This window comes from Crotalus tigris, unplaced genomic scaffold (assembly GCF_016545835.1).
Source record: "Crotalus tigris isolate CLP2741 ecotype Arizona unplaced genomic scaffold, ASM1654583v1 scf7180000018101.4720394464:4744507, whole genome shotgun sequence".
In the NCBI taxonomy this organism is placed as follows: Eukaryota; Metazoa; Chordata; class Lepidosauria; order Squamata; family Viperidae; genus Crotalus; species Crotalus tigris.
The window spans coordinates 4637797-4664058 of NW_024096823.1; positions in this window are offsets into that span (position 1 = coordinate 4637797).

The following is a 26262-nucleotide window of genomic DNA, read 5'->3' on the forward strand; positions in this document are numbered from 1 at the left end:
ATCACTGCCATGCAAGCTTACTCTGTGAGTAATTCAAGGTGTTGATTGTCATTTATAAATTACATAACCTAGGGACTTAGGGTTTTTAGGACTGTTTGTCTTCCATTGTATTAGCAATCCAACAACATCTAACACAGCATGTTTTTTTATCACCTCTATTAAACAATACCATCAGTGGGACTCAGAAAGCATGCCTTCTATACTACACAAAACTCTATCTCCTGGGACCAAGCTAGATGCAACTACACCATCCTTACTGGTCTGTTGATATAAAACCTTGAGGCAGAAAACTGCCAGGACCTTGATTCAGAATACTTTTTCACAGAGAGATCTTTGGCTCTTATTTGAGCAACTGCCTTTCAATATGGAGAGCTTAACTTCCCCCTCCAGACTCATAGTTCACAGATCTATATAGTTCACATTTAACCCTATGAAGAAAGGCAAAAGGATATCTAAATGAAATAGACTTACTATAAGAAAAAGAAAAGGACAAATGATCTTAACTTTTTTATATTCAGTTTTCAGTTATCTATGTTCCATATTTGAATTTCAGACACAGACCCACCTTCCCTGCAGTCTTAAAATATGTCACAATAGAAACAGCCATCATTATGAGGTAGGGTGGCTACATTCACCCTGTTTTAACAAAAGCATAGTACTCTTTCAATGTAATGCTGCTGTTGGCTCATAATGAATGTCTCTAAATGCTCAAAACTAGCACTTCCCGCACATAATTTGTCAAAAGCAACACTGGCATCATTCTAAATTGTGTGCAGGAGCATTCAAAAGAACAATGTGTTCTGCTTCATTTCTCAGAGCCATGTATATATGAGAATCATTGTCCCTATAATTTATGTTTGTGCCATATACACAATAAGCAGAACCCTGTGGGCTACGGAAAACAGTTGCATTTTGAAGAATGTGTTCATTCCTTTCAGAAATGGCATCTGCTTTATCTAATTCTTTGCAGATTCTGCTTGAAAGAGCATAGCATTTCAGTAGTCAATGGGAAGTATGTGGGTAGAATGGAATGAGGAAGGAAAATATATGTAATATTTAGGAAGAGTATAGTAGGAATGGAGGTTAATCTAAAGAATTATTCAGTGCAGGAAGGGATGTTGGGAAATCAGACTGGGCAGGAATAACTCCCAAACCAGATTGGGCAAGCAATACAATGCATGTGTTGTCATACTTTGAACTCTGGACATCTCTAGACAGAGCTAAGAAAGATGTCGCTTTGATGCCCTGGAGAACTGCTGTCAGTCAGTACATTGCTTCTGTTCCTGGCAGAATTCACTAACTTCTTAATAATAATAAATATTCTGTCTGCCATAACATTTATTGAATCTTGGAATGCATAATCCTTCATATTATGTACAATAAAATTAATAACAAAAATTAATATTCTTACAATTTCAATTCTATCACTTTGAACATCATACCCATGATACCATTACATCCAGTTCATACACCTTCAATGAAAACAATACTTTCCACTCACCATAGCTATGTACATGTGGGGTCCTTGGTGCTCGCCGAGCTTGATTGTTTTCTTGCAGATGTTTCATTACCAAACTAGGTAATATCATCAGTGCTAGAACAGATATTTTATATGTTCAATATCTCACCACTCTAGCATATCATAGAACACCCACTCCCCCACTATGGAAGTGTACCTGAGATCAGAAACTATCTTGATAAACATAGGACTACAACCTTGATTTCCCAGCCATAATATATGCTCCAGTCATACTTTTATAATTTACCATTACTACTTGGTATATTGTCCCCATGGACAATTGTTCTATATCACTGACTGTTCTTGGAAATCTGCAGTTGTTCACATGTCCTGGAGGAACATAGAAAATATGGCTCCAAAATTTAAAAGTAATATCTAATTCTAAATTCATGGGATTTTTAAAGGGGAAAATAATTAAAAAAACAATACATTAATCATCCACGTAGACCCAACCAATTATTATCCAGTTCTAATACTGACTTGGCTTTTCTTTTTGGTATTTCTTTTATGATCATGCTTCATAATATATCTGAATATAAGTTTCCTATTTCTCTGCCTTCCTTTTGTTTCCTGATTGAAAGGATATTTATAATTATTATTGTATCATTTTTATTATTCCTATATTATTACACAAACCATATAGAATTCAGCCACATATGCAGTTTAATTTTTCTTTGAATTACTATCAGCAAAATATGCTAGATTATTTAATTTGCCAATTGAAAGCTACTTGTCCTAAAGGTTTAATCAATTATTATAACCAAAAGTAGCATTGTCATCCAAAAGAATCAACGCTACATTCTGTCTGTTACTAAGATTATAATTTAGCAGTTTTAGCCTGGTAAACAAGCAGGTTTACTAAAAAAGAAGCAGTTGGCAAAGCTTTCACAATGATTAGAGTATGACCAATGTAAACATATACACTGCTCAGATTTCCCCACTTATTTTTTGTCCTGATCATGTTATTTAATTATATGCTCTTTATGATCAGTAACTTCCATTTTATATTGTTTGTTCTATATCATTAGCTAGATCATTTCCCTATAGAGCAGTTTAATTAAAATATTTGTGGTGGAGTGAGATTTTGGTGGCTGAGGGCCACAATTTTTTTTCTGATGAAGTGAATGAACAGTTTCTCTTCAGCAAAAAATACAGCTTTGCTTTAGTTTTCTAAGTGTGAGGTGTTAAAGTTTTTTGTTTTGGTTTGTTTTGAAGAAAAATAAACTCACACAATGATATACACATTTGAAACTAAGCCTCAACATATATTCATGTGCAGGTAATTTATTTATTAATATACTAGGTTGATTTTGAAATCAACCCTGAAAGTCATTCTTGGTTTTTCACTGGTTGTCAAATGATGAACTTGTAAAAGCGAATGGAACCAGGGTAATGGGTCCAAGGCAAAAATTAAATTTGATTTAGATTTTATTTTATTTTTTATTCAAATTCATACATTTTGTTCCTGTATATTTCTATTTTCTGCCACATTATGGCAGATTTATGGGCATAAAACATACCCTCTTCAAGATGCTAGATTTGAGTGCTTGTTGCCTAGTGCCGCTGTGCATAATAAACTACTTATATGAAGTTAAATGTATAGGCAGAATTTAACCATACAAGAACATTCTAATGGTAATAGTAATAATAATAAAGTTGGAAGGGACCTTGGAGGTCATCTAGTCCCACCCCCTGCTCAAGCAGGAAATCCTATACCATTTCAGACAAATGGCTGTCCAGTCTCTTCTTAAAAACTTCCAGTGTTGGAGCATTCACCGCTTCTGGAGGCAGGTTGTTCCACTGGTTAATTGTTCCAACTGTCAGGAAGTTTCTTCTTAGTTCTAGGTTGCTTCTCTCTTTGGTTAATTTCCATCCATTGCTTCTTGTCCTGCCTTCAGGTGCTTTGGAAAATAGCTTAATTCCCTCTTCTTTGTGGCAACCCCTGAGATATGGGAACACTGCTATCATGTCATCCCTCATCCTTCTCTTCATTAGACTAGACAGTACAAATTCCAGCAACCGTTCCTTATATGTTTTAACCTCCAGTCCCCTAATCATCTTTGTTGCTCTTTTCTGTACTCTTTCTAGAGTCTCAACATCTTTTTTACATTGTGGTGACCAAAACTGGATGCAGTATTCCAAGTGTGGCCTTACCAAGGCATTGTAAAGTGGTATTAATACTTCTTGTGATCTTTATACTATCCCTCTATTAATGCAGCCCAGCACTGTGTTGGCTTTTTTGGCAGCTGCAGCACAGTGCTGGCTCATATTTAAGTGATTGTCCACTAGGACTCTGAGATCCTTCTCACAGTTACTACTATTGAGCAAGGTACCCCTATACTATACCTGTACGTGTGGTTTTTCTTGCCTAAATGTAGAACCTTACTTTTTTATCCATTGAATTTCATTTTGTTAGATAGCACCCAGTGTTCAAATCTATTCAGATCCTCCTGTATCTTAAGCCTGTCTTCTGGAGTGTTGGTTATTCCTGCCAGCTTGGTGTTGTCTGCAAATTTAATGAGTTCCCCATCTATCCCCTTGTCCAAATCGTTGATAAAGATGTTGAAGAGCACTGGGCCCAGAATACAGCCCTGGGGCACCCCACTACACACTTCCCTCCATGTGGATACAGTTCCATTGAGGACCACACACTGAGTATGGCCAGTCAGCCAGCTACAAATCCATCTGGTGGTGATGCTGTCTAACCCACATTTTTCTATCTTATCGAGTAGTAGGTTGTGATCTAATTTATCAAATGCCTTACTGAAGTCCAAGTAAATTATATCCACAGCATTCCTCTGATCCACTAATTTTGTCACTTGGTCAAAGAATGCAATAAGATTTGTCTGGCATGATCTGTTTTTGACAAACACATTTTGGCTTTTAATAATGACTTTGGTTGCCTCTAGGTGTTCGTTGATTCATTGTTTGATTATCTTTTCCAGAATCTTCCGAGGTATTGAGGTCAGGCTGATAGGTCTGTAATTTCCTGGATCCATTTTTTTTTTTTGCTTTTTTGAAGATGGGAACTACATCAACTCTTTTCCAGTCCTCTGGTAGTTCCCCAGTGCTCCAGGATCTTTGAAAAATATAATTCAGTGGTTCTGAGATCACATCTGCCAGTTCCTTGAGAACCTTGGGGTATAATCCATCTGGTCCTGATGATTTGAACTCGTCTAGGCTGGACTTACCATTGTGCTCACTTACCATTTTATTGCTTATCTTAACTTGTGTTTCTGTTCTGTTTTTTTATGGCACTATTTTTGATAGTTGGTCTGTTTTTTTTTCCTTTGTGTAAAGACAGATGTAAAAAATGAGCTAACTAGTTCTGCTTTCTCCCTATTGCTTGTCACCTTCTTGCCACTTTCATCCACTAATGGACCAATCATTTCCTTCACTTTTTTCTTGTTTTTTACATGTTGAAAGAAGCTTTTTTTCTGGTTTTTAACTTTGGTCGCAAGTGTTAGTTCATTATGAGCCTTAGCTTTCCTCACTTCATCTTGCAGGCTCTGGCTATTTGCTGATATTCTGATTTAGTTATGTGCCCCTCTATCCACTTTCTATGCTTGTCCTTTTTATCTTTCAATTTTTCAGAAAGTTCTTTATGCAGCCATTCTGGTTTTTTTTTGAGAGCTGTTATTTTTCCTCTTTGTTGGTATTGTGCTAGACTGGGCTTCTATTATCTCGCTTTTCAGAATTTCCCAAGCTTCTTGAGTTGTTTTCCCCTTGAAGATTCTTATCCATGGAATCCTTCCCAAACCCTATCTAAGTTTATTGAAATTAGCTGTCTTGAAGTCCAAGACTCTAGTTTGACTGTGTTCTATTACTTGTGCTTCCATAATGTTGAATTCCAATATTGCATGATCACTACCTCCCAAGGTTCCTGTGGCTTCAACGCCTTCTATGGTGATATCAATTGATCATATTCAATCAATGTTGCACCTGAATAGCAGGAAGGAAGGAAGGAAGGAAGGAAGGAAGGAAGGAAGGAAGGAAGGAAGGAAGGAAGGAAGGAAGGAAGGAAGGAAAGAAGGGGGAGCCTACTTTGCAAATAAGTGTTAACTTACTGTAAATACAATCAAATTAACATTGTCACTGCATTACCTAAGTTAAACTGACCCTTGGTAACAGTTGCACTTCAAGACCAAAAACAGGTTTAATATCCTTCTAAACTCTGGAATCTAGAATCACAAGACCACTATGCAGATTCAGAATGATATAATATATTCTTTTGAAATATTCCTTTCATTAATATTCAGTTTATTGTTCTTAGGTGATATCACTCCATTTGTGATTAGCATGTTCTCGTGCATATAATTTTCTTTCACCAAGAAAATTATATACTGTAATGTACTGCAATTTTATGTGTCAAAAAGTGACCACTGAATAGTAGAAGTTTTTTTTCTTTTTGTAGCCAAGTTGATTAGGCTAAGTTGGTCATTATCACTGTTAAATGCCATTCTTTTCTTGTTTTTAAGCTTATTTGACACACTTCTTTAGATGTTAATTTTCTACCATATCTTTTGGGCTTATTTTTAATTAAAGTTATGCATCATTGCATTAAGTGAATCCAGACATTTTTTTAAATAGAGCAGAATTGTTAACCTCTAGTATTAATGAGTAAAATAAAATAGGAATTGAATAACTTAGAAGGAACAGACTCACACTTTAATGACCTATTCTTTGTTCAGTCAGGCATACTAAACAAGAGGAGATTGGTTGTCAGAGAAAAAGGTATTCTGGCTAAAAAATACCTATGGCCTTTTTAAAAGAAACTAAAGTTAATTTTTTTCAAGTGTTTTTACATTTGTTTATTCACTGATATACAGATGTCAATACTCTGCTATTTCTAATGTATTGATTCAAACCTTTTTCAGATATACATTATTCCAGGGATTCCATTTTTGGATGACTGATGATATGCCCTGGTTCACAATAAATTATAACCATGGAGAAAGGGTTTATTTTATCACAAATTGGCTGACATGTTAGGTAGGGCCAACCATAATACATCCAATTATGTGTAAGTAGCTGGTGAAAATACTGTAGTCCATAAGGCACTTTTTGCCACTCATTTATTTTATGTTATTTTTGCGTGTGTGTCCCTTTGAATCAATTTTGATTCCTTAAAATTGCTTGGAAATCCTACAATATTCTTCACAATATTTCAGAATTACATTTAGTATTTTCTAGGGACAAACACTTCTCCAGGTAAGTGTACTTGCAACTTCTTGCTTTATCCCCCCCAAAAATTTGGTCTTTGACCAAAGATTCAGTCAACATTAGTTTCAGACGTGTAACAAATTCTTCAACATTGTCAGTTGCCTTTTGTAGGCATAATTTAAAGACAAATAGTTCATTTGTACACTTCTTTTTGTGACATAGATATGAATTATGCCATATGTAGAAAAAATAACTGCATATAAACTATGGATGTATTTTCCCTTGCACTTTTTTTTTAAATCTGCCAACTCTTCTGTCTTTATTTTTTTTTTGTAATATATTTTATTGATTTTTTTTAAAACATAAATCACTTAATAGTTGGTGAACAGTGTGTCATCTGGGTTATATTTGTAAAACAATCACCAAAAATTGATTTCTGTAATCCATAATCCACATAATGGTTTTAGTTGATTTCCTCTTTTCCCAAAATATCCTCTTTTGCAGACATTGAGTTAATACAATTCTTATTTATTTATTTATTTATTTATGAGACTTAAATACCGCTTTAAGTGCAAGCACTCTCTAAGCGGTGTACACCAGTAAGCAATGTATATACATATTTACATTGCCCCCAACAATCTGGGTCCTCATTTTACCTACCTCAGAAGGATGGAAGGCTGAGTCAACCTTGAGCCGGTGAGATTTGAACCGCTGACCTGCTGAACACAGTCAGCTAAAGTGGCCTACAGTACTGCACTCTAACTGCTGCGCCACCTCGGCTCTTGTTTTGAAAGATAACAATTAAATATATATCTTTCCCAATAGTCCTAAAAATAATAATCACATCAATATAATATTTCTTTTCTATCCAATCATTCTGGTTGCCTTATCATAGATCCCGTTACAGTCCTTATTTTAGTTTGTTTCTCCCACCAAATTCTAGGTATTCTTACTTAAGATTTTCTCAAAAATTAATTACATTTAAAAATTTAACTCTATTTTTCCATATGAACCATCTCACACTTTTACATTTCTTAAGGAATAGATAAAACAATGAAAAAGAAAACAGAAACAAGAGGAAGAGTAAAAAAACATAAAAAATAACATACTACTTAAAGTATATATCCCTCCTAAGCTAATATATATTTATTTCCTAAATTGCTTATTCTTTTTAACCATAGTTAAAAAATATGTTTAATCTTTAAACATTCCATTTAGTATATCTAGTCATCTAATCCTTTAACTCTTATTCAAAACATTTTTATCCATTATAATTTTCTTAAATTCAATCACATTTAAGTATCTAAAACATTTCCTTTATCTATTTTTTTAATAATTCAAATTCTCTTATTGTTTTATGCTGTTTTGCTTTGTTTTGTTTCTTAATCATTCATTTATTTTCTTTTAAGCTTCCTGAAGCACTCTTATCAGAATGACAGAACAGCCATTCGATAAACAAGAAACATGAAAAGTAAGCAATCACAGAATTGAATTTACAGAGCAATTATTATTAAAAGTAATACTAAAAAAAGTGCTATCATGAGCATTGATGGATTATGGCAGATGCTAAATCATTCAATGCTTGGTACACACATTCTATGGCTCAACACCAATAGGTGCCCAATAAAGATCAAAACTGATCTCAAAATGAAAACATTGTTTTTAAAACAGAAACCTCACACACAACAGGGAAGTGGTTATAGGAATAAAATAAAATTTAATCCCTCTTCATAATGTGACCAAAGCCATTCTTTCAGACAAAACATCTTATCAGAATTAAACCAAATATTTGAGACTTTATAGTAGTAACAATTGGTCCTTTGGACCTATGTTTCCACATTCAGCATGCCTATAATGAATATTATTTGTTTCCAAAGAACCTACCTTCAGAGTTTGATGAAAGAAATATAATCAGCTTAACTTTCTTTAAATGAGCCCCAGACAGTAGGATGGAAGAAAGATATCTTTGTAATAGAACATTGGCCTGCTGTTTCCATGAGCTGTTGCTGCTGGTGGTGTTGGTCTTTTGAAGAAACCTCTTGCTGTTTATCAATCTGTGCCTGCTTATTTGAAGATGTGGCCCATTAATGAGAGTCCAGAGATCCCAGTAGTGTCTACATAAAATTCCATCCCCAGTCTAGTTCTTAACTTCTTTACCTATCCTTGCTTCCTATAGAGTTGAACTTTTGCTTCAGAAACGTATGATTTCATTGCAGTGAGATAAAATCCTGGTTTACGATTGGAAAGATTAAATCATTTTTGTGGGCTCAATTACCTAATTACTGAATACATGGCTGAGCTGTTCTAGTGCACAATGACCTGTTCCAGTTCAAGAGAATAGCATGAAAATGGAGTAATAAGTTCTCATGGCCTTTTATATTATTTTTTTAATTGGATTGTGTTGATGGACTAATAAAATATTTTTATTTCTTACAAAGGATACATAATTTTGAGCACTTATGTTTCCTATTTTGATAATGAAATGTCTGAAAGAAAACAACCAAGCTCAAAGAGCACCAAGGACCCCATACATAATTTTCTTAGAACAAGAATTGCCCTTCAAAATAATGTCTTTTGAAGACCCCAGGGAACATAACCAGCAATGACATGATATGATTGGAGTATGTACAATCAACTTGGGCATATGGGGACCTCCGAAAAAAAATGTAAAATGAATCCTTAGCTTACTCAGAAAAGTTACTATCATTAGAGCAGCTGTCAGATCACCTTACCATTATAATTGCTCTCTTTCTGGACACCCTATTCTACCTTCCTCCTCTTTCTCCTCTTCCTCCTCATCCCACGCACCCTGCTCCTTCTGCCTGTTATAAATACCTATAGATTACATCCAACACATCCCTCCAATCTCAAGTGAATGGATGTGCACAACTTGACCAGCTCTCTCATCTTTTTTTTCTCCCAGCAATCAAAGATTTGACCACTGACCAAGCCTGACTTAATCAAATAAATTTCAAGATGGACACAGGTGTTGTCAGACACGGAGGTTGAAACTTAGGATTTATCTATTTATGAAGTAGGTTAAAAGAATCATTGAGAAAACAGCAAATCTCTAAAAAAGATGCATGAAGAAAATTGTGTACATATTAACATATCAGAATGGATGGGTCCTTAGCCCTCTTCTCATTTAAGAAAACTATCAAAGCATCAGTCTTCTGCAAAGCTTACAGCAACCATTTGTTAACCCTCTACTCTGCAAAACAAGCACAAAAACATAGGGAGAAAGCTTGGGGCCCCACCTAACCTGAGTAATGGGCTTGGGAGTGCTGGGCAAACTAAAGAACATGCAGCTATGCTTTATATATATAATCCTTTAAAATTTTTGAATAATATATCAGCAACTTAATAAAAATGATCTATCTCTTGAGGATTTCAGGCATACTATTTTATTGATTGGCATAAAATACTGTAATACAGTGACTTTGAGCTAAATCCAATCCTCAAGCCTAGAAAATAGGCAGATTTACTTGGCTTAATATAGAAATTAATAGTTTTGGGCTATTATTATATTATTAACAGTTTCAGACCATTATCATAATCCTTCAGACTTGCTGATGTAGATTTGTAATTGTCAAAAAGACATAAAATTATGGAACAAAGTAAAAAGAGCATGTTTTGAAAAGCTTCTTTCAACATGTAAAAAAACAAGAAAAAAGTGAAGGAAACAATTGGTCCATTAGTGGGTGAAAGTGGCAAGAAGGTGACAAGCAACAGGGAGAAAGCAGAACTATTTAACTCATTTTTCACATCAGTCTTTACACAAACGGAAAAAACAGACCAACCTATCAAAAATAGTGCCATAAAAAACAAAATAGAAATACAAGTTAAGATAGGCAAGAAAATGGTAAGTGAGCACCTGTCCAGCCTAGACGAGTTCAAATCACAAGGAGAAGATGGATTACACTCCAAAGTTCTCAAGGAACTGGCAGATGTGATCTCAGAACCACTGAACTATATTTTTCAAATATCCTAGAGAACTGGGGAACTACCAGAGGACTGGAAAAGAACTGATGTAGTTCCCATCTTCAAAAAAGGGAGAAAAAAGGACCCAGAAAATTACAGACCTATCAGCCTGACCTCAATACCTGGGAAAATTCTGGAAAAGATAATCAAACAATGAATCAGCAAACATCTACAGGCAAACAAAGTCATTATTAAAAGCCAAAATGTGTTTGTCAAAAACAGATCATGCCAGACAAATTTTATTGCATTCTTTGACCAAGTGACAAAATTAGCGGACCAGAGGAATGCTGTGGATATAATTTACTTGGACTTCAATAAGGCATTTGACAAAGTAGATTACAACCTACTACTTGAAAAGATAGAAAAATGCGGGTTAGATAGCATCACCACCAGATGGATCACTGTGGTGGTCTCCCATGGAGAATGAGACACGCAGACAGGTATCTCGGGATGAGAGCCCAGAGCTGACTCCAGCACCCTCTTTTATTGTTACTAAGGTTTTTACATCACACAGCATAATCAAAAGACGTATATAGGGGTGGTTACAATGTATCAAATAACAGACACTCTCCAGATACAAGGCTACTGCAGGTGTTCTTATCAGAGTCTGTCCAAAAGGCTGATGAATGTATCCTGTGTCTGAAACAGTTATCTCAGGCCCTTGTGGGAGATGCCCATGGATAGATGCCCATGGACATTTGTGCAATTAGTCCCACATCTCCTGCTTTTCTGTTTTTTCAATGTTACTCACTTCCAGTTCCAGAAGGGATCTTGATTCACTGATTAAGGCGTCCTTCCTAGTGGAGGGCGTAACATTTTTGCACATTTGCAGGAGGGAGGGAATACATTGAATGCAACAACATAGCAATACAAATAATATCAAAATGGTTACTATAATAGAAATCAAAGATCGTAGCCAGGATCCATCCGGTAGCCAGGACCAAAGGGCACCCCAAATATCCACGGTGCCTGATCCATCGCTGCGTAAGGGATTATTTTGGAGCAAAGATTCCATTTTTCTAGCTGTAGCAGAAATATTAGGTTGAAAATCATGTATATACATACAACAATGAAAATGAATTAAGGCACATACACCGCCTTTTGCTGCTAAAATAATATCTAAAGCATACCGATTTTGCAAAACTACTTCCCTTATTTCCCCCATTTCTTGATTAATCATTTTAATGCTGTTAATTGTTTCATTAAACATATGAACAGTCCAATTGTTAAGCAAATGAAGGTCTCTATAGTTCATGGCAACTCCTAGATTGGGTAGAATCCCTCTGCTGATTTGAGTCTCTAAACTACCACCCAATGTTAGGGGTGGATCTGAGGAACCAGTATCACGTTTGTTCCGCAGGCGTCCATCAGGGAGATGAGGCAAGGCATATATAGCAGGAGTCAAAAGGCCCAGTGTACAGGTGCCTTTCCAATCCTTAGGCACCTGGTGATAGGCTCTACGGCCACATAGTAGCCACATATCGGGTAACTCATAATAACCCTGGTGAGACTCATTAGCAAATGTTATTATGGATTCCATGTCAAGGCAAGCCATGTAGGTACTGATGTTTGTCCATTGATTGCTTTGATAAGTGTCATTTACCTTAGTAAGGTTGCTTTTGATGGATTTACATTTCTTTGCTGAATTCCATATAATAACTTGTTGACAATTACTATAAGTTCCCAAATAAATGGCAGTACGGAATAGTCCTGTGCTATAAAAACAAAATCTGGCAGGTTCCATTATACGAGCACCCACAGCATATGTCATATTCAATGTCTCTGTAGTTATGCTCCACAGCTGCTTCCATCCTGTTTCATTGAATGGAATGGCATGGAAAATAAGACCACCACTACTGTCACCAGGAATTTGCATGCAGATCCAACAGTTCGTGACGTTAAGTGTAAGAGCAGTGCGCCTGGCATCCCGTACAAAAGCATTAAAAGCCCACAGTCCCTGATCCTCATATGCCTGGCTGAGGTGGTGTACGTTGAGCCATATAAGGACGAACACAACGAGCTGGAGTCCAAATGATCTCGCCATGGTCGTCTATTGCAGCATAGCCTCGACCCCAAGTAATGAGGGAGGCAGGCCCTTTCCAGGTGGGATCAGGCAAACGTCGATAGTATACCTGGGGGCGTGAAGAATCTGTGGGAGAAGCAGAAAAATGCCTGCTTGCGGCAGTTGAGCCAGGGGTGCCAGAAACATTCAAAAAGTTTAAGGTAAAAAGTACAAGATTAAGAGTGTTTTGTATCCCAGGCAAGCCGGGGGTATTTTCCCCTTTCTTTTTTGCATGCATGTCTAGAGCCCTTTTTATGGTCTGATTGGCTCGTTCCACGATCGCTTGACCAGTGGAGTTATATGGAATGCCAAATTTATGAATAATAGACCAGCGAGAGCAAAACTGCGCAAAGGAGGTGCTGGTATAAGCAGGAGAGTTATCAGTCTTAATTTCTTTTGGATTGCCCAGGGTAGAAAAAGTACGAATACAATGATTAATAACATGTTTAGCAGACTCACCCCTTTGAGGGGTGGCCATAATAAAACCTGAATAGGTGTCAATGGAAACATGCAAGTATTTCCAAGGGGCAAATGGCAAATATTGTGTAACATCCATTTGCCAAAGTTGACAGCTCTGCGTCCCTCTTGGGTTGACCCCTTGAGGAACAGAGTGTGCTTGGAGGCTGCAGGTGGGACATTGTTGTATGATAGCCGCAGCCTCCGTAGCTGTTAAAGAAAATTGTTTCATTAAAGCCTTCTTATTTTGATGAAAATATGAATGGCTGTCCCATGGAGTTATGGGAGATAAAACAAGGACAGAAACGTCCTGGTGAGTGGAGGCAGCCGAAGCGGCAGCATCCGCCTTGGCATTGCCTTCGGAGATAATACCAGGGAAAGGTTGGTGACTTCTAATATGAGCAGGAAAAAAACAAGTAGAGTGGGAATGAAGAAGGGATTGAAGTGTGAGAAAGAGACTGAGGAGAGAGTCATCCAGTGAGGGTGACACATATGAATCAGATAAAGAGGTGAGAACTTTATATACATAAAGACTATCTAAAATAAGATTAAAAGGTTCAGAAGAAAAAGTTTGTAAGGCCAATATTGTAGCAGCAAGTTCAGCACGCTGAGCAGAAGTTTGAGGAGGAGTAATTTTTGTGTGCCACTGTTCACCCTCCTTCCATACACATGAACCATAAGTCTTGCTACCATCAACATACAGGGTGACAGCATTAGGAATGGGAGAGGAGGAAATGGGAGAATGCAGAGAAATTGAAACATTATTAAGGAGTTGGAAGCGAGGGTCAGAGGGAATATGACAGGAAACAGATCCTGCCCAGTCAGCAAGAGAAAGTTGCAATACATCTGAAGAGTATAATTGAAGCAAGTGCCTTGGGGTTGATTCCCCTTTTGGATTGCAGCTGCAAGAGTGTCCATTTGAAAAGCATTGGTTCCCACAATGCGACAGGCTTTAAGAAAGTCTGCCAGAGTGGCCGTGGGACTGGAAACAATTGGTTTAAGAATGGACTGGCAGTCTGCATTTGCATATTCATAAGCCAATTTTATGAGGATTTCATTTGCTGCATCTCTGTTTGAAATTTGATGCTCAATGGCAACTTGCAGGCAATTTACAAAGTCTGCATAGGATTCAGTTGCAGTCTGGCGAATGGCAGAAAAAGATTGAATCGGGGTGCCAGACTCATCAACACAAGCCATGGCAGAAAGAACACAAGCATTAATGATAGGAAATGCAAAGGGAGTAAAAGTTTGAGCTTGAGCATTGAGGGTAGTAAAATTGCCTTCTCCAAAGAGTTGTTCTGCTGTGTATTGTGAACCTGGGTGATTAGCTCTCTTTTGTGCCTCTCTTTTATATTCAGATTCAAAGACTATGTATTGTGTTCCGTTAAGAAGCATGCGGAACAGATCTTTCCAATCTTGAGGCAACATTCTATATGCACTAGCAATTGAATGTATTAGTCCTCTAGTATAGGGACTGGTTATGCCATAATCTTTTGTAGCCTTTTTCAATTCTCTGATCATAGCCAGGGGAAGTGCCTCCCAACCCACTATTAACCCTTTAGCAGTCTGTTGGTAATTAACAGGGAACAACTCTGTCTCGGATAGTTCAGAAACGCTTAAATCACCATTATTTAAAGCCTTTTGAAAAGCACCACGCATGATTCCAGGAGAGAGAGAGAGAGAGGAGAGAGGAGGCAACGTGGCAGGAACAGGAGAGGTTGTTTGCTGTTTATCAGAATCCATAAAATTTGCAGGGACAGAAGGGTTAAAACCAGCTCCAGGGGGTAAGGGAGTGGCCAACATAACAGACGGATTTTTATACGGTGGAGGATCTAATAAAGGCTGATGAGGCAATTCAGCATAGGTTTGAATCAAAGTATAGGCAATTTTCCAAAGGCATAAAATCTCTGGGGGGGTTCTCGGAGACTGGTGGAGAATAGTACCAATTTTCCTCCATGTATCTATTTTTAAAGATCCAGACTCCGGATAGGATGAGCAGTTAGCCCAAACGTAAGCAAGCAATTTGACAGCCTCAGATTTAGAAAGGTGACGGGTTAATTTCTGTTCCTGATCAGTAAGATATTTTTTCCTGCCAAGTAGCCTCAGCTCTTCCACATGCTGCTTTTGAGCGTGAGACATTCCACCCCCCATACTTACGAAGAGGAGTCAGTTGCCAGCAACTTCGTCGGGTGCACCAAGCCTATTCCAGGCGATAAGTAAAGGGTTGGCAGGGACGTATCCTTCAGTGGATCACGTCGGGGTCACCAGATGTGGTGGTCTCCCATGGAGAATGAGACACGCAGACAGGTATCTCGGGATGAGAGCCCAGAGCTGACTCCAGCACCCTCTTTTATTGTTACTAAGGTTTTTACATCACACAGCATAATCAAAAGACGTATATAGGGGTGGTTACAATGTATCAAATAACAGACACTCTCCAGATACAAGGCTACTGCAGGTGTTCTTATCAGAGTCTGTCCAAAAGGCTGATGAATGTATCCTGTGTCTGAAACAGTTATCTCAGGCCCTTGTGGGAGATGCCCATGGATAGATGCCCATGGACATTTGTGCAATTAGTCCCACAGATCACCACCAGATGGATCCGTAGCTGTAGATAGATAGATAGAGAGAGAGAGAGAGAGATAATAGGAATTTTTTATTTATTTCAAATGGTTTTTCTTCCTTTCTATATTGAAACATCTTTGAGAGTCAGAAATCCCAGAATCCTTGGAAATAACTAAATAACTTTTCACAATTGAAGTAATGAATTAAGGAGTTTCAAATGAAAATAAACCCACATTTAAAATATACAAAACAATTCCTTGTTGCTGTTGAATACTTGAGCTATATTAAGATGCTGTTGTAAAGGATTGTACTAGCAAAAGATGTTATTTTCAAGGAAAATGAGTTAAATAAGTTAAATAAATTTAAATAAGTTTTAAAGATGCAGTTCTTTGTGTGAAAATAATTTGATTTTATGCATTTATTGTAATCAGGGCTTTTTTTCTCATAGAACACCCAGAACAGAGTTCTGGCACCTTTTTTGGATGGAACCTTATAGGGTAGGCAAGGCGGGTTGTATAATGTGTGTAAGTTCCAGCACCTTTTTTTTTTTTTAGAAAAAAAGCACTGATTGTAATGTTTTAATGAAATTTAAAGGAAAAGGTAGACATAAATATAGTTATAAGGGGAAATACAATGAGATTGATCTGTTTATCCCTTGTCCAAATCCTCAATTTTATTATTGATATAGACTTTTCTATTTTTACCAAAATGATGAAGAATACATTGAATGGTTCAGGTGTCCTTGGATAAATTTTGGAAAAAAAGATTTTTCATCAATCATCAGCATGTTGATCTTGGATGTTTTGTTTTAGCTTACCTTTTTCTCCAGATAAAGTAGTTTTAATTTGGTGAATGATTTCCAATGGAAGCTGCTATAGTACTTGCAACCATAGTAAACCAAGGGTATCCGCACTCCTTTTTTTTCCAATCACCAGGTTATTTTTTTGCTCTGTTTTGAAGGCTGGCTTTTGAGTGATTTTAAGGATAAGATTCAAAGAAGGCATAAATTGCTTTTTCCAAGTGTCTTTCTATTGATTGGAATGAAACATTTTCATTTCAAGGCTGAAATAAATTGGCTGGAGATAATACTGTCAGCAACAAACAAATATTCTGAACTGTTGAGAAGTTTTAACCTATCCTGCCAGAAAGTAACAGATCACTTTAAGCCTGCCATCCCATAGTATCAGAATTAACCCACACTGAAATCTATGGGCCTCACCATTGTGTAGGATTTTGCTAAAGGTCAGAGAATATCACAGTATCTTGGAGGAGGAGGAGTTATTAGAAGGGTAAACAATATTGTTGTACTATAATGTTTCTCAACCTTGGCAACTATAAGATGTGTGGACTTTAAATTGTGTGGACCATTCTAATTGAGAAATTCTGGGAGTTGGTTTCCACATCTTACAGTTGCCAATGTTGAGAAACCCTGCTGTACTATAAGGGCTCAAGGAAATATACCAACATCCTTAGGAGAACAAAAACATGGAGAAATGATTCAACAAAAATTGGAGTGACTTCTCCTGAACTGTGTTGTTGAGTGTGGTATGAGTAGATACCTTTTTAAAGCAGGAAAGCCTTTAAAAGGCTTAAAGAAAACTTCTGGTTTGCCGCTGCAGCCACTGCGGCCACTTGAAAGGTGACTCCGTCTTCCATGTCCAATTTTCCTTCACTGGGAGACCCTGGAAAGGTAGCCCTCCAAACTGGCAGAGAAAAGACTGGCCATAGCAATATGGCTCATCATTAGGCTGCAGACAGTCAAGGTCAAATCTACTATCAAGCATTTTGAAAGCAACACGGATGAAACTGAGTGAGATCTGATCTTCTCTTTACTCTAAGTAACTTCTTTTCCTGTAAAGGCTGTTTGAAGTATCTTCCCCCTGTGAGGAGAGAGGGAAGAGAATTTCTATCCCACCCTCTAAGAATAGCAGCGTCTGACTACCCAGGGGAATCAAAGAATTAAAAAGAACAATTTTAATCTAATTGGATTTATATGTTCCTGAAACTTGGGAACCAAAAACCTTCCTATTTCTATTGGAGACTTTTGTTTTTATCTACAAAAAAGGAATAACATTGGAAAAAGAATTAGAAAAATTCGGGACTTAAAAAAACTCTAAATGGCATTGGTGATATCTTGTGGTGAAGCTTGGTATTGCAATTTGTTATTTCCTAAAAAGAAACTTGGCTCAAAGCCCAGATCTTAAATAAGACCTTCCTGACCTTGGAACCATCTGTGAGAGACTTAGCTGTAAGAGAACAGCTGGGCAGCAAAATTGGCCTCCTTGAATTGTGAATGTAAACCTTCACTGACTTTTGCTTAATAAATAACTTTTACTAGAAAGATTATTTACAAATAAGTAAAAGAGATGGATAAAGACCAGGAAAAGATTCTTTCTATGTTGAAAGCAATACATGAAACCATTATTTTAGCTTGTGATAAAATAAGACCTAAAATAAAAGATCAATATGCCAGCATAAACGCACAAAGCCAAATTTTGAGTACAACCAAAGAATCAACAATGCAGAAGATAACAGAAGAAGCGGGACAACCCAATATGAAGACAGAGGACTCAATTGACCAACAAATACACCTGATGGAAAATCCAGAAAAGAAAATGACAACATTGAAAATGGAAATGACTTTCTATATAAATCAGAAGAAATTTGAGAAAGAAATAGAACAGATTGAATTGAAGACAAATATATTAGAGCAAACATGGGGAACCGGAATAACAGGGAGACAATTTAACAAATACAAATGGGCTAGTCCTTCCAGAAAACTGGCAATCAAATAACATATGTAAGAATAGAGGGGGATCTATTTGATGATTTAAAGGCGCTGATATGGAAGCCTAGTTGGCAAAGGAAGAAAGCTAGAATAAGGTTTAAAAAACTGGGATTTTAACTCATTAGAGGGGATTTTATATTGCCAATTAGAGGGTTAAAGGGATATGTTCAGAAAAGGGAAATTTTGGTTATTAGATTTAAAATATTTGGAAACCAGTTGAAAATAAGGACTTTATCGGTTTAATATTTAAAAATTAGACTTAAAAGGGAAAAGAAAATTAAATATTATGAATATGTTTGATTTATTGATTAACCTAGGCAATATATATATAATGGTTTTGATTTATTAAAGGAGATATTGTTTTATTAAGTAGATGATTTAATATGATGGGAAATAGATAACTTAGGAAATAGAACAAGATTATATTCAAATAGATAAAATATGTATTTTGGATATTATAGTTTGTTATGAAGTGAGATAACGGAAATTTTGGTTACCCAAAGTCTGAAAATTATAAATATCAAAGGTTAAATTGGAATACATCATTAAATAAGCAAATATGTCCAATCTTTATAACTTGAACTTTGCAGGTTATTCCTTTGTTACTGAGCACAATAGTCTGGACATAACAGAGTAAGTTTGAAACCATGATTACAAAATGTAAAAGCTGAATCCAGAGAAAGATTAATATAAAATACATGACTAAATTAAAATATTGTCACTTAGCACATTATGTAATCCACTCTTAGGGTGTAATTATCCTGTTCTATGCTTTAGGCCACAGGTGTCAAACTAGCCACGTTATATGATGTATCACTATGTATCATGACTTTTTTGCCTTGCCAGAGCTGGGGTGGGTGTGGCCTTCATATGATGCAACCTGCCTGCGGGCTGGCAGTTTGACACTCCTGTTTAGGCAATGGGTAGACTTGCTTCAGTAGCATTCTATTTAGTGAATTCTAGTCACATGCTGAATAAATGGAGAAAAATGTACCATCTTGTAATTATCAAAACTTCTTTTTGATTTTTGAAAAAATTGGACAAATATTTTTGACACTTGTTATGACTGTGTATGTTGAAATTATTCAGAAGGAGACAAAACAAAAGTTAAAAAAAAGTTATAAAAAACTCCATCCTATCACCAATGGAAATTATAAGTGCAGGAATGATTAAATATGTCTTAATGCTATGTGAAAATCACACCTTCAGTATTTATATTCCCAAAATATTTATTTTTTTATTTATTTAAATTATTTATTTATAACTTTATTGCATTTTTGTATTAAATTTTATTTCATCCTTTACCCAGTTCTAAGACTTTAAATAGATACATAAAAAATGAAAATGTTGTCTGGAGTTGTTAATAAAGATAAAGGTGTATACAAAATGCACAAAAATGGCAACAACAACAACAACAATAATAATAATAATAATAAAGTTAAAAGGGACCTTGGAGGTCATCTAGTCCAACCCCATGCCCAGGCAGGAAACCCTATACCATTTCAGACAAATTGCTATCCAATCTCTTCTTAAAGACTTCCAGTGTTGGAGTATTCACCGCTTCTGGAGGCAGGTTTTTCCACTGATAATTGTTCTAACTGTCAGATGTTTCTCCTTAGTTCTAGGTTGCATCTCTCTTTGATTAGTTTCCATCCATTGTTTCTTGTCTTGCCTTCAGGTGCTTTGGAGAATAGCTTCACTCCCTTTTTTTTGTGGCAACCCCTGAGATATTGGAACACTGCTATCATGTCCCCCCTCGTCCTTCTCTTCATTAAACTAGATATACCCAATTCCAGCAAACGTTCCTCATATGTTTTAGCCTCCAGTCCCCTAATTATCTTTATTGCTCTTCTCTGTACTCTTTCTAGAGTCTCAATATCTTTTTTACATTGTGGTGACCAAAACTGGATGCAGTATTCCAAGTGTGGCCTTACCAAGGCATTGTAAAGTGGTATTAATACTTCATGTGATCTTGATTCTATACCTCTGTTAATGTGTTGGCTTTTTTGGCAGCTGCAGCACATTGCTGGCTCATATTTAAGTGATTGCACACTAGGGCTATATATGTGAGAAACAAAATACATAATTTTAGTGGCATTATTACATGTTAATAATATTCCCTTGGAGTCTGGATGGGTGGCTTTTTAAGGTATAACTACTTAACCTTTTAAAATTAAATTAATGTTTAATCCTAACCCTAATCCTAAACTGTTTTAAATAATATGAAATAATAATGAAGAATACTATTCTAAGACTGTATTAGAATTTACTTTCAGGGAAATTGAACTGAGGGAAGTTTCTCAAAATTGTTATTCTATGCTTCCAAATACTAATGTTCTCATGGATCTTCCTCATGAGAATGTGGAATGAAACATCCTGTCCAATTATCCATTTGCCACATAAAACTGGAGAGTATGTAGTTATCAATTGTTTTATAAAACCTCTCACAATTCCCTGACGTTTTTCCACATTAAGTTTGTCTTTCACTGAAACTTACCCAATTCCCAGTGGCATTATTAATTTATGCTCTAGAGAATCTTTTTTGACATCTTTTTTATGAAAGATAAAGTGCTGAAGCAGAGAAAGACTGGGTGTTTGGGAACTATCATCCTTTATCCTGAAATGAGTCATCATTTTATTTATGTTTGTCCTTTATCTGATTCAAGAATGTTTAGAAATAGAATAGAATTCTGTATTGGTCAAGTGTGGTTAGACACACAAGGAATTGTCTCCAGTGCATAAGCTCTCTGTATACATGCAAAACAACAAAGTAATAATAATCACATATCAAAGTGATAACAATCACAATAATGATACCAATAAGAGAAGGTAATAGAACAGATGATTAGGATGAAAGTAATACAGCCATACTACATGGGTAAATATACTTAAGACAGTACTGTGGAATTAGGTGTTCAGCAGTGTGATCGCACAAGGAAAACCTCTGTATCTAATTGGCATGCAATGCTCAATAGCATGTAAATATAGAGAATATGGAGGAGGAGGAAGAGGAGAAAGATAACCCATACTTTATTTTCTCCCTATTATCATTATGGTTTTCATTTAGGATTACTTTCATTTATTATATTTGTATCCTACTACCGGTATTTCTTTCTTTGGAGCACCTTTTTGAGATGTTCAGTATTTGGAGGTGCTGAGCAGAGAGGAAATCCAACTACCAATCCATCTTTGTGTCTGTTACTCTTCGTTTGTCATCAGTAGCCACCTCACATACTGTATCTTCTTTTCTTGTCTTTGTTATGTCAGCAGCAGAAAATTGATTATGGACCTAGAGAATTCCATAAACTGCTGAGCAAATAATTGCATTGCTAGGAGTACAGATTCATTCTAGGACAATTCACAGAAAGTGGGGGAGAATAGAGATTTTAGAAATCCCAAGGGCACATGCACTTGTGTATCCATCCATTTTTCTCTACTGCTACACAGTACTTTATTATGGAATGCTATCCACAAAATACACAAAGGATGATCTTGTAGAGAGTCATTTATTTTCAAAAAGAGCCTTTAGCCAAAAGAAGAAAAATATAAAGGAGAGAAGCAATCAGTTTAAGTGATACAGATTAGAATGCAATGGGTTTTGAAAACTGACAGCATACTTTCAGGATCATCTATGAACATGAAGGTTGTAATAGTTACCTCCTTCTACAAATACTAATAGTCTATAACCACTGATAGTATTACAAGGTCCCTTCCGGCTCTATTGTATTCTACTATTACTATTACTACTTTACTATTATTTTCCAGGTTTTTATCAATTTGATTCGTCACACCCAAATTCATATCCAGACATTTTTATATCTGTTCATTTTGGCAACTCATTCCCTCACAAAGTAATACAATAATAATCTAAACCAGTGGTTCTCAACCTGTGGGTTGGGACCCCATTTGGGGTCGAATGACCATTTCACGGGGGTCGCCAAACAAGGCTGTCCACCATTTTTTTCCCCTTTTCTTTGGCCATGCCCCTGGAACATGGTGATGTATAACTGATTGGGGGTCACAACAACATGGGGAACTGTATTATGGGGTCGCGGCATTAGAAAGGTTGAGAACCACTGATCTAAACTAAGCCCTTCAATTTACAGAAAAGTAACTCAAGAATCAAGTCACATTCTAATCTTAGGAAGGGATCTTTTTGACAATTATATCACAAATCAAATCAACCAATCATCACTAATTAAAAATCTGTATTCCCTGGAAGCATATTCTTACATCTCATTTCATGTGCATTCTCTCACCCCTGTGAAATGCACTTCACATAGCCAGTCCTATTAGTATTAGTAGAAATGTCATTCTGGTTGTAGTTCACAGGTACAGCTCATACTTTATGGATATGGGTATTAGTTTCTCCTTGGCATCTCTAATAAGACTGAGAAGGACTATCATCTAAAAACCCTGGTGAGATCTTTTATTCAGCAAGAACATCCATAGCAAACTGAGATTTTGCTAAAGTGAAGAAATCCGTATCTTCAGGTCATGATGAAAGTTCAGGCATGAGGCAAGAAGCAGAGTTCACAGAGAGTTGAAACAAACATTTTACCATTTGACCACCTTGTTGGGTAAAAGGTAGACAGTACTAAATGATCTGACATGGAATAAAGTCCCATAATAAACATTATAGCAATATTATTTTTTCACTTGTTACAAAGGATGGAAGCAGAATTGTTCATACTATATATGCCTACAAATTTTATAGAATTTACATAACAATGAAAATTGTAGGCAAATTCCTGAAAAATGGATTAAAATATCTCCAAATGCATTGGCAAATGTCTCCAAATGATTAAGATTTATAAAGAAAACCCCAAAGGTTAATTTAACTTCTGAGGATACACATTCATCACCCTGCCTACTGAAGTCACCTGTAAAGATTTCAATTAGTGCTAACTGTCATGAGACATTTTTTTCCTTATGCAAACCACTATGAACTGAACTAATTCTACAACTTCATTCACTGGAGTTCACTTAAAAGCTATCAAATGTTGACAATTTCCATTTACTGCTTGTTTGCACTAGATTCAGGCCATTGCTCTGTAGATGAAATGGCCTATTGCTAATTAACATGCCCAATAGCTCTTATTAGAATTGGTTTAAATGGTTGCCAAATAGATGTAACTTAACATATCATTATGATATGTATGTTTTCACCTGGTTTCTTTTTAACTGATTTTTCCTTTCTATTTTCCCCTCCTTGACTTTATATCATGTCAGGTTTCCACTAGGTTAGGTTCCCAATATTTTCTGGCCAATAGCCATAACTGACATGTTAGATGACCTCACAAAATTGCTATGTAATGTGCATTCTTATTCATGAAATATGCATTTACCTGAAGACAATTGGAGAGGAAACTTACTGAAATTTCACTCCCAGCATACTGTTACCTTTTGTCTGAAGATGTGGCCCACTCAGGAAACAAAATACATTTGTTTTCTAAAATTGTGATTATTATCTTTATTGGTATTACCCTATCTGGGTTGCCAATAGATAGCATCAAAAATCACCTTGAAAGTTCTCAACTCTTGACTGTTGTCTAGTGATCACCCATAATTTTGCAGCCCAAGTATGGTACCACAGCCTATATGTGTTCTGATTGTAGTCCTGCAAAAAAAAAGAAATAAATTAAAAGTTCTCTTCTCAAATAAAAAAAAATGTTATCTGGATACCTAGGAAAGACCTTGGGGACAGGAGGGACTCTACAATTGTCATGTAAAAGATACATCACAAGAGCAGGGCCACTTGGGAAATATTTCAAAAGGGATCCTCCCTAATTTTCCAGAGAGTAAAGGAACTGATGGGAGAAATACATTCTTGCAAGATTATGCTAATTTAACCTTACAATAGCAATAAAACTAATACTCCTGATTGTTCTTCTGGTCTATCTAACATTAATATTTAAAACATAAAAAAACATGACAATAAAAACCTCAACAAGAAAAAAGGCTAAAGGTTGCAGAATAAAACCAAAGAAACAATACAAATTAAAAGATGACTTTAGTGATCCTCACCAAAGGTCTAGATCAGATATGTCAAACGCATGACGTCACATGACATCGTGCGACGTATCGGAGCTTTTTCTCCATTGCTGGCAATGGGGTGGGCGCGGTTTCATCATGACATGTCCGGCCTGCGGACCAGCAGTTTGACACCCCTGGCCTAGATGAAGAACCAGTCTTCAGGCTCCTTTGAAACACTAAGAGAGTGAGGGCTGTTTGGATCTTGGGGTGGAGAGTATTTCTGAGGTCTTGATAGATTGCATTTCTTAGCTGAAGGAATCTGGAGTATATTAACTGTGCCATATCAAATCAATTAGGCAAATACTACCAGAAATAGATAATCCCTCAAATAACCCTATGCCCATCTACAACTTTATAGGTAACAAACATTACCTTTAATCATGTATCAAATCTCTTCTGCAAAGTCAGAGATGCAAGCAAATCCACTGAATAAACAAAGGATATCCTTTTACTATGTAATGTGTATCTCTAATTAGTCCAGTTCAACTGTGGATATCATTTACTTGGACTTCAGTAAGGCATTTGTTAAAGTAGACCACAACCTACTACTAGATAAGATAGAAAAATGTGGATTACAGAGCATTACCACCAGAAGAATTCATAACTGGGTGACCAACTGCACTCAGCATGTGGTCCTCAATGGAACTGCATCTACATGGGGGAAAGTGTGTAGTGGGGTGCCCCAGGGCTCTGTTCTGGGCTGAGTGCTCTTCAACATTTTCATCAATGATTTGGATGAGGGGATAGATGGGGAACTCATCAAAATTGCAGATGACACCAATCTGGCACGAATAGCCAACACTCCAGAAGATAGAGTTAAGATAGGTTTAAGATACAGAAGGAAGACTTGAACATTGGACACTATCTAACAAAATTAAATTCAATGGTGAAAAAAGTAAGGTTCAACATTTAGGCAAGAAAAACCAAATGCAAGGTATAGTATAGGTGATACCTTGCTCAATAGTAGTAATTGTGAGAGGGATTTTGAAGTCCTAATGCACAACTTAAATATGAGCCAGCAGTGTGCTGCAGCTGCCAAAAAAGCAAACACAGTTCTAGGCTTCATTAACAGAGGGATAGAATCAAGATCACAGGAAGTGTTAATACCACTTTATAATGTCTTGGTAAGGCTACACTTGGAATACTACATCCAGTTTTGGTCACTACAATGTAAAAAAGATGTTGAGACTCTAGAAACAGTGCAGAGAAAAGCAACAAAATTGATCAGGGGACTGGAGGCTAAAACATAAAGAATGGTTGCTGGAATTGGATATGTCTCGTTTAATGAAAAGAAGGATTGGGATGACATGATAGCAGTGTTCCAATATGTCAGGGGTTACCACAAAGAAGAGGGAGTCAAACTATTCTCCAAAGCACTTGAAGGCACAACAAGAAGCAATGGATGGAAACTAACCAAAGAGAGAAGCAGCCTATAACTAAGGAGAAATTTCCTGACAATTAGAACAATTAATCAGTGGAACAACTTGCCTCCAGAAGTTGTGAATGCTCCAACACTGGAAGTTTTTAAGAAGAGACTGGACAACCATTTGACTGAAATGGTATATGGTTTCCTGCCTAAGCAGGGGATTGGACTAGATGACCTCCAAGGTCCCTTCCAACTTTGCTATTCTATTCTATTCTATTCTATTCTATTCTGTTTCCATATATCAATAAAATTAAATTCCTGAATAT